Source organism: Oratosquilla oratoria, chromosome 22 (assembly GCF_046742065.1).
Source record: "Oratosquilla oratoria isolate Oo_2021 chromosome 22, ASM4674206v1, whole genome shotgun sequence".
Classification (NCBI taxonomy): Eukaryota; Metazoa; Arthropoda; class Malacostraca; order Stomatopoda; family Squillidae; genus Oratosquilla; species Oratosquilla oratoria.
In genome coordinates, this window is record NC_134798.1 from 40,947,189 (window position 1) to 40,961,303 (window position 14,115).

A 14,115-nucleotide genomic window follows, 5' to 3' on the forward strand; every position below is an offset into this window, starting at 1 on the left:
AGTCATGGTGACTGTGACTCAGGACGAAATGAATGACTTTTCCTATTCAACTTAAGCGAATCTACAGTCATGGTGACTGTGACTCAGGACGAAATGAACATGACTTTTCCTATTCAACCTAAGCAAATCTACAGTCATTTTGGTCGAGAATTTTACCATGTTAAAATTATTTTCGACGCTCACTGTGACTCAGGACGAAATGAACATGACTTATCCTATTCAACTTAAGCTAATCTACAGTCATGGTGGTCAAGAGTTTTACCATGTTAAAATTGTCTCAACAGCTCAGTGACTCAGGACGAAATGAACATGACTTTTCCTATTCAACTTAAGCTAATCTACAGTCATGGTGGTCGAGAAGTTTACCATGTTAAAATTATTTTCGACACTCACTGTGACTCAGGACGAAATGAACATGACTTCTCCTATTCAAATTAAGCTAATCAACAGTCATGGTGGTCGATAATTTTACCAAGGTCTAAATATACAGGTCAGACCGTTTACATTCTTCTGCTCAGCTTCTGACGTCATTTGGCTGAGTCCATTTTCTCCTTGTGATACACTGAAGAAAACTGTGAAACGCCAAGGAAGACAGGAACTATAATATTTTATATATTATATATATATATCATATTATATATCATATATATTATATTATATATTATATATATATATTATATATCATATATATTATATATCATATATATTATATATTCATATATATTATATATTCATATATATAGACAGGAACTATAATATTTTATATATATTCATATATATATTTTATATAATATTTGTCAGAATATAACTAATTGCGTGGAGCGATGCGAGCGAAGGCGACGTCATTTTCGAACGACGGACCAGCTTCAACTGACAGCTATAGGACCCGCTAACCCCACTTTGAACAGCCAGGTGACGTTCACGGGCCCGCTGCGCCAACTCCCTCGAAATTCGGTCGGAAGTGGTAAGACCTAAAGGGCCCCATTCACGACAACGATTTTCAACCCCAACCCAGATTTCGAACATGGTCTGGGTTGGAGTTGTGGTTGGCGGCTTCGCCACTCACTGCAACAACCAATTGTTCAAATTTTCGCAGTTGATCCGCAGTTCTATTGTGATAAGATGTCTGATCTCGACTCTGACGATCTTTTTGATATTGCTTTTTTTTCAGAGGCAGATAGAAAGCGCAAAAAAAAGTCAGTATTAAGTCTTGGCTTCAATAAAGAAACAAGCTATCCCATGTTCAATTATTAGAGGAACTGAGACTAGAGCCTAAAGACTATATGAAGTATTTAAGAATGGATGAATCCACATTTTTAGAACTTCTGTCCTTGGTAATACCAATCATGAAAAAAAACAGGATACGATGATGAGGAAGGCTATTACACCTCATGAATGTCTCGTATGTACATTACGATTCCTAGCAACAGGGAGGTCATATGAAGACCTCAAATTTTCCCCCGTAGCTGCGGGGTTTACTTCCTTAAATTTTGAAACGAGTATTTCATAAGCATTGTTTCTCATCATTTTATTTGAGTATTCTTTACTTTCCATTCTCCTCACTCATCACTCTCATTTTCTTCGCATTTCCCACTGCAGCTATCTTTCCTTCCCTATCCTCCTTCACATTTAGCAACTCCCTAAAATATTCTGCCCATCTTCCCCTTACTGCCATCTCTTCCATTATCATCTCTCCATCTGTACCTTTTACCTTTTCTTCCCTACTTGATTCGCCTCCTCTTCCTCTCTTAATTTCTTTCCAAAACATCTTTTTATTACTTTCAAAAATTTCTGTCATACTCTTACTCCATTTCACATCTGCTCTCCTCTTTGCCTCCTTTACCTTTTGCTTTACTATTCTTTTCTTTTCTTTGTACGTCTTATATGACTCCCCCGTCCTCTTTTGTAACCAATCTGTGAATGCTCGCTTCTTCTCTTCTACAACCTTCTTTGTTTCCTCATCCCACCATTCACTACCCTTTCTTCTATTTCCCCCTGTCCTTCTTGTTCCACACACCATCCTTGCACACTTTAAGACTCCCTCCTTGAACCATCCCCATTCCTCCTCCACACCCATCTGTGCACCATCCTTTACTCCCTCCCACTCCTCCTTCAGCTTCTTTTCGTACTCCTTCTCCTTTTCCTTTTCATTCAAGGAGTTCACTCTAAGAATGGAGGAGAAATAGGGAAGGATGAGGTGACGGCAGTTGTAAAGATGATGAAAGCAGGTAAGGCACCTGGTCTGGATGGATGCCATGCAGAATGTCTAAAAAAGGGAGGTTCAGTGATGGTGGACTGGTTGGTGAGATTATTTAATGTTTGCTGGAGAGAGGGTAGAGTACCGGAGGACTGGAGAAGTGCCTGTATAGTTCCTCTTTACAAGGGAAAAGGGGACAAGTGTGAATGTAGTAGTTTCAGAGGGATTAGCCTGTTAAGTGTAGTAGGGAAGGCTTATGAAGGATCTTAATTGAGAGGATTAGGAGAGGAACAGAAGGAGTAATTGGTGAGGAACAGTGTGGTTTTAGGACAGGTAGAGGTTGTGTAGATCAGATCTTTGTGGTAAGACAGATATGTGAGAAAGCTATAGGAAAGGGGAAGGATGTTTTTTGGGCTTTTATGGATCTGGGAAAGGCTTATGATAGGGTAGACAGAAAGGCACTGTGGGAGGTTATGCAGATTTATGGGATAGGAGGAAAGCTTTTGGGAGCTGTCAAGAGTTTTTATGAGAGTAGTAGAGCATGTGTCAGGATTAGAAATGGAGAGAGTGAGTGGTTTGAAGTAAAGGTGGGACTTCGTCAAGGATGCGTTATGTCGCCCTGGCTGTTCAACTTATACATGGATGGGGTGGTGCGAGAGGTGAATGCTAGGGTAGTGAGTCAGGGATTGGAGATGGTTAAAGAAAATGGAGAAAAGTGGGAGGTGAGCCAGCTGTTGTTTGCGGACGACACTGCGCTTGTGGCAGGGTCAGAGGAGGGATTGAGGAAGCTGGTGGCAGAGTTTGGGAGAGTATGTGATAGAAGAAAGCTAAAGATAAATGTGGGTAAAAGTAAGGTGATGAGATGTACAAGGGGTGAAAGTGGCAGTAGACTGGAAGTGAACATTAAGGGAGAGCGACTGGAGGAAGTGGATAGTTTTAGATACTTGGGTGCAAGTGTAGCAGGAAAAGGTGGAGTGAAGGTGGAGGTAGAATGTAGATTGAGAGAAGCGAGTAAATGCCTTGGTGGATTAAAGAGTGTAATGAGGAATAGACATTTGGGAATGGATGCGAAGAGGAGACTGTATGAAGGAGTGATTGTGCCAACAGCACTGTATGGGGCAGAAAACGTGGAACATAAGAGAAGAAGAGAGGAGGAGTTTGAATGTGTTTGAGATGAGGTGTCTGAGAAGTATGGTGGGAGTTACTAGGTTGGATAGAGTGAGAAATGAGGAGGAGAACAGGAGTGAAAAAGGATTTGGGAGATAGGGTTGATGAAAGAATATTAGGATGGTTTGGACACATGGAAAGAATGAGTGAAGAAAGACTAGTAAAAGAGGTATGGAAGGCAGATGTGGAGGGAGTGAACATGAGGGGACGTCCTAGGATGAGGTGGATGGATGGGGTGAAGGGGGCTTTGGGGAAGAGGGGAATGTCTGTTGAGGAAGGAAGGGAGAGGACGGAAGACAGAGGTGAGTGGAGAGTGGTTGTATATGGATGATGTGATTGCATAAGGAGGAATGGGCGGGGGGTGGGGGGGTGGGGTAGTATGCGTGAGTAAATTTTGACGCAGCCCGAAGGGATTTCTCCCCGTCCTCTCCTTATATGCAAGGGGGGACGGAGAGGGGGGGGGTCGCCGATTAAATGAAGCGGCCTTGCTGTGGATGTGCTGTGTCTTGCGACACTGCTTCTGACCCAGGGCGGTGGGCGGGGTGCAGGGATGACCCGTCATCCAGGAGGTGCTCAGATGAGAGGGAGGGTGGGAGGGGTGTGGAGTGTATTTAGGGATGAAATGGGTGGGAGTGTTTTTATGCCTTTCCCTTTTTGGCTACCTCCCTTGGAAGGGGGGAAAAGCCTTGGTATATGTATGTATGTATTCTTTACTTTCAACTTTCCACAGGCATGGATGTTGACGATATATTTCAATAATCTCTTACGAAATATTAACTGTACGCTTCCATTTTTTTTACTTAGGCAGCACAACTACAGCTACAAGCGCACGGTACGAGAATTTGGGCACAAGTGATAGATTTGGTTGTCCGCACCCACTCACCACACCAACCCCAACACAGACATGAAGCTCCATCCACAAAATATCAGGAAAATCTAAACGACTCCAACTCCAACCACGACCTGCAAATCGCAGTTGCGATGTAGGTTGTTGGAGCCCATACACGAGAAAATTTGGTCTGGGTTGGGGCTGGAAATCTGGGTTGGGGTTGAAAATCGTTGTCGTGAATGGGGCCCTTTATATTCTTAGATCTTGAATTTTACCATGTTAAATTAATTTTCGACGCTCACTGTGACTCACGACGAAATATACATGAGATATTTGGATTGTGGGTCATTTTGGTCAATTACTCCGATTTACCCGCCATCTCACCCACAGGTCGAGAGCGGCTAAGGCTGCCATGGAGTCCAATTTGACACCACTCAGTCCAACGGTATGGGTGCCAAAGGCCAAAAGTTGATTACTGGGTGAAAAGACCCAAATTTGGAGGGGTGCCACTGCTACGCCCTTAGACTCAGGCTGCTCATGTTTACCTTGCTGTGCACTTTGACCGACTCTCTCCCAAGGGCGTGGCAGTGGCACCCCTCCAAATTTGGGACTTTTCACCCAGTAATCACTTTATGGCCTCTGGCACCCATACCGTTGCCCTGAGTGTTATCAAATTGGACTCCACGGCAGCCGTAGCCGCCCTCGACCTGTGGGTGAGATGGCAAATAAATCGGCTCAAGTGACCATAATGACCCAAAATCCAAAAAATCTCAAAGGAATTTAGCCGGAAAATCCCCATGAATTTAGCCGGAAATTCGAAGGTGACCGATTTGGTCCAAACTTGCCCCACAGGGAGAGAGTCGGTCAAAGTGCACAGCAAGGTAAACATGAGCAGCCTGAGTCTAAGGGTAGGTTTGGACAAAATCGGTCACCTTCGAATTTCGGCTAAATTCAAAATGACCCCAAATCCAGAAATGACCCCAAATCCAAAAATTCTCAAAGGATTTGGTCCAAACTTGCCCCACAGGGAGAGAGTCGGTCAAAGTACACAGCAAGGTAAGCATGAGCAGCCCGAGTCCAAGGGCGTGGCAGTGGAACCCCTCCAAATCTAGGCCTTTTCACCCAGTAATCACCTTATGGCCTCTGGCACCCGTACCATCGGCCTGAATGGTGTCAAATTGGACTCCACGACAGCCGTAGCCGCCCTCGACCTGGCGGTGAGATGGCGGGTAAATCGGAGCAAGTGACCATAATGACCCAAAATCCAAAAAATCTCAAAGGATTAACCTCATGAATTTAGCCGGAAATTCGAAGGTGACCGATTTGGTCCAAACTTGCCCTACAGGGAGAGAGTCGGTCAAAGTGCACAGCAAGGTAAGCATGAGTAGCCTAAGTTCAAGGGCGTGGCAGTGGTACCCCTCCAAATTTGGGCCTTTTCACCCAGTAATCACCTTTTGGCCTCTGGCACCCATACGGTTGGCCTGAGTGGTGTCAAATTGGACTCCACGTTAGCCCTAGCTGCCCTCGACCTGTGGGTGAGATGGCGGGTAAATCGGAGCAAGTGACCAAAATAACCCAAAATCCAAAAAATCTCAAAGGATTAAAACCCCATGAATATATCCGTAAGTTCGAAGGTGACCGATTTGGTCCAAACTTGCCCCACAGGGAGAGAGTCGGTCAAAGTGCACAGGAAGGTAAGCATGAGCAACCTGAGTCTAAGGGCGTAGCAGTGACACCCCTCCAAATTTGGGCCTCTTTACCCACTAATCACCTTTTGGACTCGGGCACCCATACCGTTGGCCTGAATGGTGTCAAATTGGACTCCACAGCAGCCCTACCCGCCCTCAATCTGTGGGTGAGATAGCGGGTAAATCGGACCAAGTGCCCACAATGACACAAAATCCAAAAAATCGCAAAGGATTAACCCCATGAATTAAGCCGAAAATTCGAAGATGACCGATTTGGTCCGAACTTGCCCTACAGGGAGAGACTCGGTGAATGTGCACAGCAAGGTAAACATGAGCTGCCTGAGTCCAAGGGCGTGGCAGTGGCAACCTTCCAAATTTGGGGGGAAATCCGAAGGTCAGCGATTTGGGCCTTTTGACGTTTATGCCTGTGGCAGGGATACCGACTGCCTGACTGGTGTGCCATTGCACTGCAGGGCATCCCAGGCCTTCCCGGACCTGTGGGTGCGATAGCGGGTAAATCGGTGGAGGTGACCATCATGGCCCAAAATAAAAAAAATCTCAAAGGGCCCCATGGAATTCGGGGGGAAATCCGAAGGTCAGCGATTTGGTCCAAACTTGCGCCACAAGTAGAGAGAGGGATAGGGTGCACATCAGCGTAGACAGCAGAATCCTGAGACCAAGGGTGTGGCGGTGAGAGCCCTCCAAATTTGGGCCTTTTGACGTTTATGCCTGTGGCAGGGATACCGTGTGCCTGACTGGTGTGCCATTGCACTGCAGGGCATCCCAGGCCTTGCCGGACCTGTGGGTGTCATAGCGGGTAAATCGGTGGAGGTGACCAAAATGGCCCAAAATCAAAAAAATCTCAAAGGGGCCCCATGGAATTTGGGGGGAAATCCGAAGGTCAGTGATTTGGTCCAAACTTGCGCCACAAGTAGAGAGTAGAATAGGGTGCACATCAGCGTAGACAGCACAATCCTGAGACCAAGGGTGTGGCGGTGAGAGCCCTCCAAATTTAGGCCTTTTGACGTTTATGTCTGTGGCAGGGATACCGTGTGCCTGACTGGTGTGCCATTGCACTGCAGGGCATCCAAGGCCTTGCCGGACCTGTGGGTGTCATAGCGGGTAAATCGGTGGAGGTGACCAAAATGGCCCAAAATCAAAAAAATCTCAAAGGGCAAAATCTCAAAATTCCCCCCATGGAATTTGGGGGGAAATCCGAAGGTCAGCGATTTGGTCCAAACTTGCGCCACAAGTAGAGAGTGGGATAGGGTGCACATCAGCGTAGACAGCAGAATCCTGAGACCAAGGGTGTGGCGGTGAGAGCCCTCCAAATTTGGGCCTTTTGACGTTTATGCCTGTGGCAGGGATACCGTGTGCCTGACTGGTGTGCCATTGCACTGCAGGGCATCCCAGGCCTTGCCGGACCTGTGGGTGTCATAGCGGGTAAATCGGTGGAGGTGACCATCATGGCCCAAAATCAAAAATATCTCGGAGGGGGTACCCCATGGAATTTGGGGGGAAATCCGAAAGTCAGCGATTTGGTCCAAACTTGTGCCACAAGTAGAGAGTGGGATAGGGTGCACATCAGCGTAGACAGCAGAATCCTGAGACCAAGGGTGTGGCGGTGAGAGCCCTCCAAATTTGGGCCTTTTGACGTTTATGCCTGTGGCAGGGATACCGTGTGCCTGACTGGTGTGCCATTGCACTGCAGGGCATCCCAGGCCTTGCCGGACCTGTGGGTGTCATAGCGGGTAAATCGGTGGAGGTGACCATAATGGCCCAAAATAAAAAAAATCTCAAAGGGGGTACCCCATGGAATTTGGGGGGGAAATCCAGAGGTCAGCGATTTGGTCCAAACTTGCGCCACAAGTAGAGAGTGGGATAGGATGCACATCAGCGTAGACAGCAGAATCCTGAGACCAAGGGTGTGGCGGTGAGAGCCCTCCAAAGTTGGGCCTTTTGACGTTTATGCCTGCGGCAGGGATACCGACTGCCTGACTGGTGTGCCATTGCACCCATACCGTTGGCCTGAGTCGTGTCAAATTGGACTCCACGGCTGCCCTATCCGCCCTCGACCTGTGGGTGAGATGGCGGGTAGATCGGAGCAGGTGACCAAAATGACCCATAATCCATAAATCCCCATGAATTTAGCCGAAAATTCGAATGTGACCGATTTAGTCCAAACTTGCCCCACAGGGAGAGAGTCGGTCAAAGTGCACAGCAAGGTAAGCATGAGCAGCCTGATTCCAAGGGCGTGGCAGTGGCACCCCTCCAAATTGGGGCCTTTTCACCCAGTAATCACATTTTGGCCTCTGGCACCCAAACCGTTGGCTTGAATGGTGTCAAATTGGACTCCACGGCAGCCCTATCCACCCTCGACCTGTGGGTGAGATGGTGGTTAAATCGGAGCAAGTAACCAAAATGACCCAAAATCCAAAAAATCTCATGTTCATTTCGTCGTGAGTCACTGTGACCGTCGAAAATAATTTTAACATTGTAAAATTTTCGACCACCATGATTGTATATTAGCTTAAGTTGAATAGGAAAAGTCATGTTCATTTCGTCCTGAGTCACATTGAGCGTCGAAAATAATTTTCACATGGTAAAGTTCTCGACCATCATGACTGTAAATTAGCTTCAGTTGAATAGGAAAAGTCATGTTCATTTCGTCCTGAGTCACAGTCACCATGACGGTAGATTAGCTTAAGTTGAATAGGAAATGTCATGTTCATTTCGTCCTGAGTCACAGTCACCATGACTGTAGATTAGTTTAAGCTGAATAGGAAAAGTCATGTTCATTTCGTTTTGAGTCAGTGAGCGTCGAAAATAATTTTAACATGGTAAAATTCTCGACCACCATGACTATAGATTAGCTTCAGTTGAAAAGGAAAAGTCATGTTCATTTCGTCGTGAGTCACAGTGAGCGTCGAAAATAATTTTAACATGGTAAAATTCTCGACCACCATTACTGTAGATTAGCTTAAGTTGAATAGGAAAAGTCATGTTCATTTCGTCCTGAGTCACAGTGAGCGTCGAAAATAATTTTAGCATGGTAAAGTTCTCGACCACCATGACTGTAGATTAGCTTCAGTTGAATAGGAAAAGTCATGTTCATTTCGTCCTCAGTGACAGTGAGCTGTTGAGACAATTTTAACATGGTAAAATTCTCGACCACCATGACTGTAGATTAGCTTAAGTTGAATAGGAAAAGTCATGTTCATTTCGTCCTGAGTCACAGTGAGCGTCGAAAATAATTTTAACATGGTAAAATTGTCGACCACCATGACTGTAGATTAGCTTAAGTTGAATAGGAAAAGTCATGTTCATTTCGTCCTGAGTCAGTCACCATGACTATAGATTAGCTTAAGTGGAATAGGAAAAGTCATGTTCATTTCGTCATGAGTCACAGTGAGCGTCGAAAATAATTTTATTTGTAAAATTCTCGACCACCATGACTGTATATTAGCTTAAGTTGAATAGGAAAAGTCATGTTCATTTCGTCGTGAGTCACAATGACCGTCGAAAATAATTTTAACATGGTAAAATTCTCGACCACCCTTACTGTAGATTAGCTTAAGTTGAATAAGAAAAGTCATGTTCATTTCGTCCTGAGTCAGTCAGCGTCGAAAATAATTTTACCGTGGTAAAATTCTCGACCACCATGACTGTAGATTAGCTTCAGTTGAATAGGAAAAGTCATGTTCATTTCGTCCTGAGTCACAGTCACCATGACTGTAGATTAGCTTAAGTTGAATAGTAAAAGTTATGTTCATTTCGTCCTGAGTCACAGTGAGCTGTTGAGACAATTTTAACATGGTAAAATTCTCGACCACCATGACCGTAGATTAGCTTAAGTTGAATGGGAAAAGTCATCTTCATTTCGACGTGAGTCACAGTGAGCGTCGAAAATAATTTTAACATGGTAAAATTCTCGACCACCATGACTGTAGATTAGCTTAAGTTGAATAGGAAAAGTCATGTTCATTTTGTCCTGAGTTACAGTGACCGTCGAAAATAATTTTAACATGGTAAAATTCTCGACCACAATGACTCTAGATTAGCTTAAGTTGAATAGGAAAAGTCATGTTCATTTCGTCGTGAGTCACAGTGAGCTGTTGAGACAATTTTATCATAGCATTTTAAAATGCTTGAAAGTGCTTGGCCATCAGGACTGTGGAGGAGCTTATCGTAAGTCAGGTTCATTTTGAAGTCCGTCACAGTGACCCATCGCATTTCATTTAATATTTTAAATTGCTTGGCCATCAGTATTGTGATTATTTTGAAATCGTGGACCTGTCGCCTCACTTTTAACATGCATGTTTGGCCATCAGGACTTTAGTTGAGCTTAGGTTCAAAATCATAAGTCAGGTTCATTTTGAACTGTCACAGTGACCCATTGGCGACTCAGCAGCCAAGGGAGGCGGAGGTGGCTCAGCAGGCAGGGCGGTCCTGTAGTAAGGGGTGACTCTAGGCTACAGGGTCAGGAATGAGCAAACATCAGGAGAGAGCCAGTTGGCTCTGTTTAGGTTGGAGCAGTTTATTAAGGACCAAGGGGGCATATATAAAACAGTGACAGGGCTTTACATCACACTGTACGCAGCTCGATGCCAAGTAAGAAAAGACTTAATAAAGAAGAAGATACAAGACAATAAAGTACAAAACACACACACACACTCCAACACTTCATATGCTAACGTAGCCACAGGAAACACTGCTCAGTCTTCCCCTACACCAACACCCAACCCTATAAAACTGAAACACCTCACTCTCATAAACACAGCAATCATACACGCCAACATTAATGAAGCAGCACAACCAGGAACATTCCAACAGACAATAGATGACTATTACAAAGCAAATGGACTCCCAACAATCATAATCCCACCCTCTGTCATGAAACCAAAAGCAGTACTAAACATGATCAACAACACTACCCACCCACAATCACAACCAGAATCAATGGAAACTGAAGAACAGAGAAACAAAAGACCACACAACACAGAACATACATCAGTAACAGAACAACCCACAAAGACAAAGAAAACAGACCACAACACAGACACAATTCAAATAATAACACCCAACACAACAAAAATGACAGACGAAGAAATACATCAAAACGTACACACACTCCTACAAAACAAAAAGATCAAATACATTTACACCAAGGAAATGCCTGAGGAAACTGTAGACACTTTGATAACACAAAACCTAATTGACCTGACCAAAGCCCCTATACAAAGACTGACAGAAACAAAATACAGAACAACACAACAGGGATACTACGACATTCGTAAATACAAACCAACAGACACACCTCACTGGACAGTCAACAGCCAATAAACCAAGCAAACATGGACACAATACACATAATACAACACAACGTACAACACTGGACATTCCACAGAAGAAACCAATTAAGCAACCACTACCTAACACAAACACCAGACATTATATTACTCAACTCTATAGGGAGACACACAGTTAAAATATTCAACTACAACACACACACACTAAACACGTACAATGAAGACAACGCAGGAATAGCCATTGCCATAAAATAAAACATAAAATACAAACTATTAGACGACTTTGACGAAGACATGTTAGCCATAGAAATACACACAAAGGACCCATAATTATAGCCACAACATACCTCCCACCACGAAGACCATACCTACCAACACAAGACATACTGAAAATCACACAGAAACCACAACCAACATACATCATAGGAGACTTTAATGCAAAACATAAAACACTAAAACATGCACACAATAATCACGTAGGTAAAAACATACACCAATTAATAACACAGAACCACCTCACCTTCCTAGGCCCAGACTTCCCAACATGCATTTCACACTTCGGAACAAGCAACCCAGACATGATATTCACCAACCGACACCACCACCTCACATACAGAATACACCCAGGCGACATAACCTCATCAGATCACATACCACTACATTTCACACTTTCCACCACAGCAATCACAATTCCCACACCACCTAGACTACTATACAAAGAAGCAGACTGGAAGAAATTTAAAACAATACTAGAAACAACAACAGAAGAATACAACACAGAAACACAAATCAACACAAACACACAAATAAAGGACACAAAATACATAGACGACAAAATAGAAAACTGGTACAAATTGATACACAACGCAATCACACAGAGTATACCTACAACACACCACAAACAACTACCCACCCCCAAAACATCTAAAACTTTAAAACAATTAATATGGATGGCAAACAACATAAAAAACAAAGCCATAATAGAAAACAACTGGACTCCACACACAACACAAACAATTAAACAATTACAAGCACAAATACTAGAGGAACACAAAACAAACTACGAAGAGACATGGAACAAATTAATATCAAACATTAAATTCAACCCCAAAAAACCACAAGACTTCTGGAACACAATTAAGAAACTACAAGGATCTATCACTAACACTTCACCATACATAACACATAACAACGACAAACTACACGACGCCAAAGACAAAGAAAACGCATTCAGACAGGTATGGCAAAACATCTTTCAAATCACACCAGAAGAAAACACACAATTTGACACAAACCACGAAACCAAAATTCTCACACACATAACACAACACTACCACCAAACACAACCTTACGCAAACATAGACTTAGACAGACTAGACACTGACAACTACACCGGACAACCCATACAACTAGAAGACGTTAAAAACATAATCAAACACACCAAAAACAAAGCTCCAGGACAATCAGGCATAACGAAACAAATACTCGCACACCTACCAAACATAACAATACAACTACTCACAGACATATACAACGAAACACTAAGCCTAGGATACTTTCCACAAAAATTCAAAAACTCGATTATCACATTCATACCAAAACAAAACAAAGACACCACACAAATACAAAACTACAGACCTATATCACTACTAGAAACACCGGGAAAAATATATGAAAGACTAATCACAAACAGACTCATGGCACACTTACATGAACACGACATGCTAAACCCTAACCAACATGGATTCACACCTGGCAAAGGAACACACACAGCACTCGCCATCATATATGAAACAATCGCAGACACACAAAGACATAAACATGCATGCAACATAATATCACGCGACATATCCAAGGCCTTTGACAAAGTATGGCACGAAGGCCTTAAATACAAAATACTTCAAACACACCTTCCAGACACCATCACGAAAACACTGTGTAGCTTCCTAGACAACAGAACAGCAAAAATCAAAATAAACCACTACATAGGACCATCCTTCCCTCTCCACAGCGGAGTTCCACAAGGAAGCGTTCTCTCCCCAACACTATTCAACTTATACACATCAGACATACCACCACCTTCACACGGAAGCTACACTATACAATACGCAGACGACGTCACACAGATAATCACATACCCTAACACAACAGGAAAACACATGCTTGCCAGGAAGACAGAACACGAAATCAACAAAATTAACACATACGAAAAACAATGGAAAATATCTACAAACACAAACAAATTCCAATTACTAGCCATCTCAACACGCCAACCACCACCAATAAAAATAAACAACAACATAATACCATACAATAAACAAGCACACATCCTAGGCCTCACCATCAACACACAGGGAATAAAACATCACATCAAAAACAGAATACAAATCACAAACAACACACTCGATAGACTTAGACGCTTCAGAGGACTCACAACAAAAACACAAATAAAACTCTACAAAACACTACCACGACCACAACTAGAATACCCCCCAATAATCAGTCACAAGCACACACACACACATCAAACAAAAGTAAACATTACAAAGCAAAACATTAAGAAAAATATTCAAACATAAACCACCATACCATACACAAGAACAACTTCATGAAACAGCAAACATAGAAACAATACACTCAAGACTAATAAGACTGAGTAGTAAAGCTTGGAATAACATACTAACAAACAATATAATACCACCACCTCCACAATCATCAAAACGAACACAAGATCACAAAAACTGGCCCAGAATTAAAACCATTTTAGGATAAAAACCAATCCTCCCGCCAAAACCGCGGCCACTAGCTAATAAAAAGGAATGTTACGTATATAGATTTAACGTAGAATAAAAATTAAAAACATCATATAAGGCACATTGCCCCACAAAAAAACACATATCCACAGGATATGTGTGCAATAATTAA